Raw genomic sequence first — 10070 nt, forward strand, 5'->3', positions numbered from 1 at the left:
CCGGGCAAGGACCCTGAGAATAGAAGTGCCCAATTCACAACTAACTCAACCACCTGAAATTTAAGCAATTCATCCTTTTGTAGGGGAGGTGCTGCGGCTGCTGTTGTTATTTATTTTCATTCTAATTTTAAATGATTTAGGGTATAGATGTACCTTCATTCAGATGCAGTATTTGTCAGTACAGTGTGTGTGTGACAGATTCCTCCTATGGAGTTATGTCACCGATGGGCTCAGGTATCTCACAGGTCAAGTGAGTTCCCAGACAGCAGTAACCCCTCAGCAAACAGCCAGTCCTGTCCTCTGTATGGCATTGAGTTCCTGATTTCTTATTAATATGCTCTGATAAGGAGGTCGATTTAATCTATTTGAGGAAAAGGGAGAATGAACTAAATCTGTCTTCCTCCATCTTTTAAACATTCATTGTACATGTTCCGTGGTAAAAACAGCACATACGATTACTATCATTTTTATTTTTAATTAGAAAAATTATTTCTGCTTGTTTCACACATCTTATTGTACAGGAAGCAGTCTTACATACGTATCTGGAATAATGTACCATCGCACACTTTGTTTAAAGGCAAAGCACCACAGGGAAAGCTAATCAGCTGTCCAGGGCTCTCACCTGATGGGATCTTCCTTCCTGATTTTACATTAATTTCCGAAAGTCAGAAATGTCATCTCCCCAAAAATGTTAAGGGGTTTGTAAAAAGTAATTACTTTATTCAATATGATAGCTGTAGAAATGGAGTATATTTTCTTTAAGAAACGAAACATGAAGAAGAAAATGCCAGGTAACATCACCGGCACGTCAACATAGACCAGCAGAAAAGATTCTGTTGTAAGCCTGTCTCCTTGATACCAAGAAGACATTCTAGTCCAAGCTTTTAATATGCTTCCTGTGTTTTCACTAGATGCTTCTTTTCTGTTGCTTTTCATTCATCCTTTTCCATATTTCAAATCAGAGGGTTGGTATAGCCTTTAAAACTTCATTAACAGGAGCAAATCCAGTATCCATTGATTTATTCTCAAAAGGCACTCTCACCCATCAGATTGCCCGGCAGTTTCATTCTCATGAATACTTAGCCATGAGAAAACTCAACAGAACACAGATGAATCCAGTGAATACAAGAAGGAGTCTGGGGCTTCCCTGGTGGTGCAGTGGTTAAGAACCCACCTGCCAATGCAGGGGACACAGGTTCGAGCCCTGGGCCGGGAAGATCCCACATGCTGCAGAGCAACTGAGCCAGTGCGCCACAACTACTGAGCATGCGCTCTAGAGCCCACGAGCCACAACTACTGAAGCCCGTGTGCCACAACTACTGAAGCCTGCGTGCCTAGAGCCCGTGCTCCGCAACAGGAGAAGCCACTGCAATGTGAAGCCCACGCACCGCAAAGACGAGTAGCCCCCGCTTGCCGCAATTAGAGACAGCCCGCGTGCAGCAACGAAGACTCAACGCAGCCAAAAATCATAAATAAGTAAATAAATTTATATTTTAAAAAAAGTATTAAAAAAAAAGAAGTCTATTTAGTTTTGGAGTGTTTGGTGCCTTGGATCAGTCGAGGATTATGAAACCCAAACCTCCCACTGTAGACAGAAAGCTGGATGTGAGTCCTTCATACTATATCGTCCATTTACTCCCTAGGCCAAGAAAGCTGTGGGCCTCTGCTGCCCGTGCTCATCAGTCACAGAGCCAACACTTGAGGTTCGACAGTAACGTCATAAATTGTTCCTCCGGCGTTGAGGAAGTAAGACACCACCACCAGAGCGCACACCATCGCGGTCAATGGCAATGTGCACCCAGGGTGGCTTCTTCAGCCTCGGACTGGGTCATTCGAACACTAAGAAGAGGACTCGGTACAAAGCCTCCGTGTTGGTCATGGCAGGGGAGGCATTCCACAATTATTTTTTAAATTATTTAAAAAATTTGTTTTATTCAAGTATAGTTGATTTACAATGTTGTGTTAATTTATGCTGGACAGCAAAGTGATTCAGTTATACATATACATAATCTTTTTCATATTCTTTTCCGTTATGGGTTTTTTTTTTTGCAGTACGCGGGCCTCTCACTGTTGTGGCCTCTCCTGTGCGGAGCACAGGCTCCGGACGTGCAGGCCCAGCGGCCATGGCTCACAGGCCCAGCCGCTCCACGGCATGTGGGATCTTCCCGGACCGGGGCACGAACCCGCGTCCCCTGCATCGGCAGGCGGACTCTCAAGCACTGCGCCACCAGGGAAGCCCCCTGCAACGATTTTTTGACTTTCAAGCATGTTCCTCTGAAACCGAAATCTGAGTGTCATCCGTCACCGTTGATTTGTGCTAGTGCCTATCAGTACCTTTTCTTCTTTCCACTCTTCTTTCAGAGTACAATAAATTATATTCAAACGGCAGTCATGGAGGAACCTTTCCTTTCCTCCTTCATCAACAACGCTGATCGACGGGCGCGAAAGCCCCTGGCAAGCAGCATCTGCTCTAAGTCGAGGATCCCCGCCCGAGCAGAGGATGAAATTAACAGACACAGAGCAGGTTTGCTGCTCAACATTTGTGCAAGTCTGGCACATGCACACATCATTAGCAACTCTATTTGAGAAGCAGGATCAAGGAGGTGAGCAGGAGAGGGGATCTCATTAAAGAGATATTCAAGGAAGAGGAAATTCAGAGAATTTAGGTAAAGCTTCACGGCTAAAATAGATGAACAAATAGCCGGGTGAGTTTGGGAGGTGTTGACAGACAATTTACATAATTTTGCATCTTCCAGAACAGAGTCATGTTAGGCTGCCTATTTTACTTAGCCCCGTGGGCTAGAACGAAGCCTTTATGAGGGCAAAGATTTTGCTGTCCTGTTCATTGCTGTCATCTGGGCTTGTAGCATATAAAATTCAATACTCATGGAATGAGTTAATGTATACTTGCTCAAAGCTTACCTCGACCTGAGCTAGGCAGGTGAGGTCTGGCACGCTCAGCAGGAATCAAAGCAATATGCGTGCCAGAAGAATGGTAACTTCTAACTAAAACTGATTGTTAATTAAAGTGTATGGAATCAGTGGTAAAATATTAGTGGAATGCCTCTCGTGCGCCCACCATTATTCTAGGCAACAGAGGAGATACGGTAGAAGCACAACACAAGGAAGATTGTGATTGGCCAGGCATGCTCTAAGTTCATTACTAAAGGCTTGCTATTGGCCAGGCGTGTTCTAATTTCATTATTAGCATTAGCATATTCAATTCTGTCAACACCACCTACGGGGTAGGTTGGTAAAGTACAAGTGTGATCATCTCTCCGTTTGACATACAAGGCAACTAGTACCAGGTCAATTTAGTAACTTGCCCAGAGTTCTAGGCTGGCAAATGTGGAGCTGGGATTCCCCCCACCATGCTCTTTACTGCCATTCTCTGTGTTCTCAGCCCATTAGGAACTTACCCTTCATTTGAGGACACAAAAGGAACACATATGAAGCAGAGAACAACTAAATCTTAAACTCTGTGGCCCTGGCAGCAAAAGGGAGAGGAGTAAGTGTAGACTGGAGTTTTGAGAGAGAACTTCTGGAAGGGGGCTGTACTAGATCTGTCTAGAATTCATCATTGGTTTGTCTGTATATCCATGTCTCCATCCTCCCATCTACTCATCCACTCAATCTTCCCATACACTCACCTAACAAACATTTTTTGAGCTCCAACTACGTGCCAGGCCCTGAGCACTGCGGTGGTGGATTTTGTGCTGAAGTAGTCATATGTTAGCAGTCTTAGCTTCTCTGCCTGGGAGGGCTAAGATGAAACCACACACACGCACCAACAGAGGGTCTCCTCTAGGCAGGACCGTTTGGTGCTGTCTATCAAAACTGAGAATGTGCAGACCTTTAGTACTGCAATCCCGCCTGCTGGAATTTACCCGTGGTGAAGTGACCTGTGCACAAGGGTATTCTCTGCTGTACTGTTTTCAACAAGAAAGTATTAGAAAGAGTCCCACGTTCATCAAAAGGGGACTGCTTAAATAAAACATGAGAGTACACCCAAAGAGATTACTAAGCAGCCGTAAATAGAAGTGAAGAAGCTAAAATGAAAATATCTTTAAGACATTTAAGTGAAAAATATCAAAGAGCATATGTATAGTGGGCTACCATTTAGGTAAAAGATGGGGAATATAAACCTACTTGGTAGGATAGCTATAAAATATCTCTGGAAAGATACACCAGACACTGATCACATCTGTGGCTTTCAGTGGAGGGAGCAGGTAGTTGAATGGCAGGAGAGATTTTCACTGGATACCATTTTATATATTTTGAATTTTGAACCTTGTAAATGTATTGCCTATATTCCCCTACAAAACACTCTTTTTCTTTCAAAAATTCATGCACCCAGACCCAAGTATTAGTGGCGTATCTCTGAGTGCCAGAGTTTTCATTTTGGTCCCCTGAATCTTTCAAGGCACTGAGAATGGAATCTTAGGTGCCAGGATGGAGTGACATCTGGAACCCACAGCAGCATGACTCGTACCTGAAGTGCTGTGACGTTTGGTTTTTGCCCTTGGCTGGCCCGGAAGTGCCTTGGCTGGCATTTCCTCTTCCTTGGCCGAGGGGCTTCTCCCCAGACCTTGGGTTTGCAATTTGCAAGACGGTGGTCAGGGTGGGCCTCACTGAGAAAGTGACATTTGTTCAAGGCTTGAAGTCAATGAGGGAATGAGTCCCAAGGGTATTGGAGGAGGGATTCCAGAAAGACGGAATAGCAAGGTCAAAGAATTGGAGGCAGGAGTATGCCAGGCAAGGTGGCAGGTGTGCCTAGAATGGAGTAAACAAGAGAGAGGGAAGAGCTGAAGACAAAGGAGTAAGCGGCAGTCTGTGTGGGGCCGAGGGAGGTGTGGACGGGAGGTCTTCCTCTCCCTTCCTTGAGATTTGACAACCAGACACTGCCTGTTTGTCCATCTCATGTCCCAGTTCTGCCAACTTGCTGCTGCCTGGTTCCTGAGACCCAGTCCCTGTCCTGCACTCAGATCTGGTTTTGGTTTCACGGCCTCATACCCAGTCCTGGTGGCCAGTCCAGGGACCTGGTCTCTCCCAGGTTGGGAAATGGAGCCCAAATTCCAGTTTGCACTGGAAGTGCAGCCAGTTCAGTCCCCACAGGGACTATGGGCACCGTGAGGACAGACAGGAGCAAGGAATGCAGAGACTCATCTTTCAACCACCGTGCTACGTTGGGCTTCCTCATAATTCTCAAATGGCACACCTTTACCTCGGGTACCCTTGGACTTGGATCCCTCATCCTCAGTCACTCCTTCCCCACCTTGTGTGACTCAATTCCTATTTCACTCAGATGAGTCTCAAATGCCCTGCACCTCCGAGAGGCCTTCCCTGACCTCCTGATGTAAGGCAACACCTCCTGTCCTCCCAATCCCCTTACTTGCCTGAATGTTTTCAATATACATATGAAGGTGTTTGTTGTCTGTCTCTCTCTGCTTGAATACCAGCGTGGGCGCAGTTAGGACTTTATCTAGAACCCCCAAACCTGTGGGGGGTTTGGCTTCCTGGTCCTTGCCTCAGTGAGTGAGTCTGGTTCCTGATTTTGGTCCCTCCCAGTCATCCCTGTCCCACTGGAGAACCAGGCTCTGCCCATGGTGGAATGGGGAGTCCTAGGAATTAGGAGGAGACGTACCATCAGCTAGAATGGTATTAGGGCATCCCAGGAGCACCATGCCCTAACTCTGTTCCCTATCCTGGAGAAGAAACACGCAGAAATGAGGAGACAGCGTCCTCCAACATTTTACAGGAAGAAAATACAGGGTCCTTTTACTTGCTCAGAATTGCATTTCCCTTGACCTTAGCAGAGCTTTAAGAGGAATGTGAAGTGCTCATAATTTTAAGGGTCACGGTTGTCATGACGTGACAATCTACTTTTGTTCTTACTGATTCTTTGTTCTAGAGAAGCAGCTTTGTTGCTAGTAGACTGGGGTTCAAATTCTGGCTCTGGCATTTGCTGACATTGGGCAAATCAAGCCTTTCTGGGCCTGTTTCCTCATCAACAATGGGCTGGGGGGGGGCGCGTAGGAATGAGGGGTAATGTCTACCTCCCTCCGTTAGCAGATGGAAAGTGTGGAGTACGGCCTTTGGTATGTAGTAAGTGCTTATTAAATGTTCAGCCCTCTCCTCCTTCCTCAGCCCTCCTCCACATTCCCCACCATGAAAGGTCTTTTCCGTGTACTTAGTGGTCCAATATCGCCTGCAAGCTGTGGGGACTTGAAAATGCAGCACATGATCTTTGAGTTCTTCATCATTTATTATGCCATTGGATGTTCCACATCCTGGTCACAGGTCTAACATCTGTAAGAGCTGATCAGTTGACATTTTGTTGTTGTTGTTGTTGCTGATGGAATCACACTACATCTTGGTCAGTCTTTTCACACATGCGTAGGTAAGTTAGTCAGGGTATTGGCTCAGCTGCTACAACAAAAATACCTGCAAATGCTGTAGCTTCAATAGGATAGGAGCTTGTGTCTATATTACATAATAATCTAGAAACAAGTGGTAGGTCTAGGTCAGAGGCTCTGGGCTAGGAGGGCATCCAGAGACCTAGGTTCCTTCTGTCTTGTTGCTCTGCAAGTCCCTAGCGTGGTGTTTTTGTCCACACGATCAAAGCTAGAGCAACACCACTCTATCCGCATCCCGGTCAGAGAGAAGGAGGCGGGAGAGGAAGTCCACAGTGAGTCCATTTCTTTTAGGGAAATTGCACTCCAGTTCCTTTGGAAATGTGGTCACATGGCCATGCTTGGCTGCAAGGGTGCTTGGGAAATTTTACTTCTACCTCCATGGCCGTGGGCTCTGCTAAAACTTGATAACTGGGGATCTGTTATCAAAAGGAAGAAGAGGAGAGTGGATTTGGGGAACAGCAGTCTCAACACTCCTGGTCTGAAGGGAACCAGGCAAGAATGTGGCTGGCTAGGCTGGGGCAAGACCATGACCACTGCAAAAAGGCAACTGCTGACAGAGGTGGGTTTTAGGTAAATAGTGGGTACGCATTTCCCCCCTCCCATTTAAAAAAATGTCGTCCAACAAAACTGAAGGTAAACGATTGCATGCCCATACTGTGTTTGTAAGGGTTTCATACCATTCTGATCAGTCCAGTGGGTTGCTTTAGAACCCATTGGAAGTTTTTTGAAACTCAGAACCAAGGTTTTACCTCAAGTCATGAGGCTTTTGTGACCCTTGATGATCTTTAGGGTCAGTGCAGAAACAGAAAGCTAGTGTGGCCCATGGGCTCCTTGGATGGTACCTGTGGTCACAGGCACAGCATCTCGACTAGGATACCAGGGCTTGTCACTTGTCACTTCACTTTTACTCCAGCATCCATGCTTCAGTCTCCATTTCCATTAACAAGGGCCAGAAGCAGCAGAAGGCCACAGAATTTGGGGGAGAGGATCACTCTTAACAGTTGTTAAGTTCTCTGCCAATGTCAACTGCAGCCTCATTGTGACAGATTTACCTCCAGGATTGCAGACTGAGCTAAAGTAGACAGAGCAGATAGTAAAATTAGCTCACGTTTGTATTATTATTATGGAGTTGAAAGAAGCATTTTACATCAATTCACTCTTCTGGTCCTCTCATTTGGGGTGGATTATTATGTTGTTATTTCTATTCTTTCCAGTTGTCAGATGAAGCAACCGAAATGCAAAGAGATTATGGGTATTATTCAAGGACACCTAGATGGTAGGTGGTAAATACCCATGATGCTAAGTAAGATTGATTTAAAAAATTAAATCAGGACATGTTTGTTAAAAGAATGGGTAAATACGGATAAGTATGGTCATGTCAGAAAACTTTGGACTCTGTCATAATAGTGAAGAGAACTCTCGTGGGGTCTTCAGTGAATGTTCCACTTCCTCCTGATTTGTACTAGGGAATGGTACCAGCACTACAGACAAGTGCTCTGTGTCTAACTTGTCACATTTCTTGGCCACTCTCTAGTTGATAAAGCCGTTTCACACATATCAACAGGCCTGGAAACTCACCAAGGATTGGGCCTTAGTGTTATTTCCCTCTGTGGCCACTGCAGGGCCTTGTACATAGTAAGTACCTTCTGAATTTCCATGGGAGGAGTGCTCTCATTGGTTCTCAGGACAGCTCAGGAGGGTAAGCAGGACAGATGATGTCCCCGTAGAAAAGGCCCCGAGACTGAGGCTCGCGGTGGCTGAGGGACAGGCTGAGTGTCCCAGAGCTAAGAAGCAGTGCTGGGACAGTGGTTTCCAGGTTTCTGACCCCCATGTTTCTTGCATTGCCCCACACCCAGATCAGCCCTTTAGCTCCCTTCTCTCTGGATCCGAAGCACTCACTTACGGGCACTTCATAGGGCCATCTAAGTATCATTTTTCTCTCAGAAGAAGCCTCAGTCTTTTATTCAAGAAATAAATTCAGAACTTGAGACAATTGGTCTGGTTCTTGATCCCTTTCAGTAAATGTGGAAACGCATCCTTTAGAAAATGCAATTCCTGCTCTTGAAAATACAAGTGGGCTTTCTTCCCCAACATCCTTGCTACAAAGAATTTGGTCACAGTTCTATTTTATTGCTGATTTTTCTGAAAAATGAACAGGATAAGAAAAACTTCCTTCAGAGTCCTCAAGGCCTGACCTTGTCCTTTGTCTCCCAAACCCAAACCTTCTTCTCTTTGCACAGTTGGGCTGAACTAAATTCTATCCTCTGGAGATGACCTCCATTTCTGATTCCCATTGACCCTAAGATACTACCCAATTTGCACCTCAGACCTGATCCTCTTGTTCTTCAAGTCCCTCTCTTGACAAATGGCATCATTTATAAGTAAAAATCCCAGGAGACACCTCCCCTTCCTCCTATGGCAGGCAGATTGTATAATGGCCCCCAGTGATCCCACCTCCTGCTGTTCACACTCTGGTGTAATCCCCTCTCTGAGTGTGGGCAGGAGCTGTGATTTGCTCCTAACAGACAGAATATGGCAAAGGTGTTGGGGTATCCCTGCTGTGATTAGGGTACATAAGGCTGTGGCTTCTGTCCTGCCAGAAGTCTTTCTCTCACTGACTTTAATAAAGCCAGCTGTTACGCTGGGGAGGCCCACATGGCAAGGAGCTGAGGGCAGCCTCTAACCAATTCCCAGCAAGGAACTGAGGCCCTCAACCCAACTGAATTCTGTCGCTAACCACGCGAGCTTGGAAGTGGATCCTTCTCCAGTCGAGCCTTTAGGTGAGATCCCAGCCCTGACCGACAAGCTGACTGCAGCCTAATGAGATGCCTTGAAGCAGAGGCCCCAACTAGGCCACACCTGGATTCCTGACTGATAGGAAATGCAAGATAATAAGGGTGTGCTGTTTTCAAGCCACTACATTGGTGATAATTTGTTACACAGAAGTTGATAAGTAATCCACTTCATGATATCTAATTGGGCACTGAGTTCTACTGACACTTCCTGTCAGAGTTCTTGAATTTCTATGTTCTTCCATACTTCTGTGGCCTTTGCTTTGTGTCAGTCCTCATCGGCCTTGTTTGGATAAAACCATTGCCTCCTGTGTCAGGCAGGGTAGCACAGGAGCCAGAGGCAGTCTTAGAGGGTCTAACTGAAGAGCGACGTGGACAGGTCAGGAGCACCCAGGGACTGGCAACAGCATGATGCCATTATCACCCCAGACTTAAAGGGGCAAGGGGAGCCAGTGGTGGTACCATGTCAGGTGGAAGCTGACATGGAAACGGGGTTGTCTAGCCAGAGCTGTGGCTTTAGTTAGAGAGAACACAGCAGCTGCCAGATGGTGGGAAGGCAGGGGGAAGAGGTAAATAGGTACCCCAGCTTCTCCCTCGTCCTGTCCTCTAGTCTCTCCTGTCTCCCACGGGGCAAATTCATTCAGAAGCCGGATTGGTCTTCTTCTGCCCTTGGACTGGGACTTATGCCATCAGCTTCCCTGGTTCTCAGGCCTCTGACTCAGACTGAATTATACCACCAGTTTTCCTGGGTCTCCAGCTTGCAGATGGCAGATTGCAGGACTTCTCAGCCTCCATAATTATGAAAGCCAGTTCCTCATGATAAATCATTCTCTCTCTATCTGCCTCTCCCCATATTTCATAC

The 10070-nt window shown here is 46.2% G+C and overlaps 1 pseudogene; it reads right to left on the reverse strand.

Annotated features, from left to right (window-relative positions):
* Window positions 1-1025: 1025 nt before the first annotated feature.
* LOC115850219 (oligosaccharyltransferase complex subunit OSTC pseudogene) lies at window positions 1026-1879 on the reverse strand (annotated as a pseudogene).
* Between the last annotated feature and the right edge of the window lie 8191 nt (window positions 1880-10070).

Source organism: Globicephala melas, chromosome 5 (genome assembly GCF_963455315.2).
Source record: "Globicephala melas chromosome 5, mGloMel1.2, whole genome shotgun sequence".
NCBI classification, from domain to species: Eukaryota; Metazoa; Chordata; class Mammalia; order Artiodactyla; family Delphinidae; genus Globicephala; species Globicephala melas.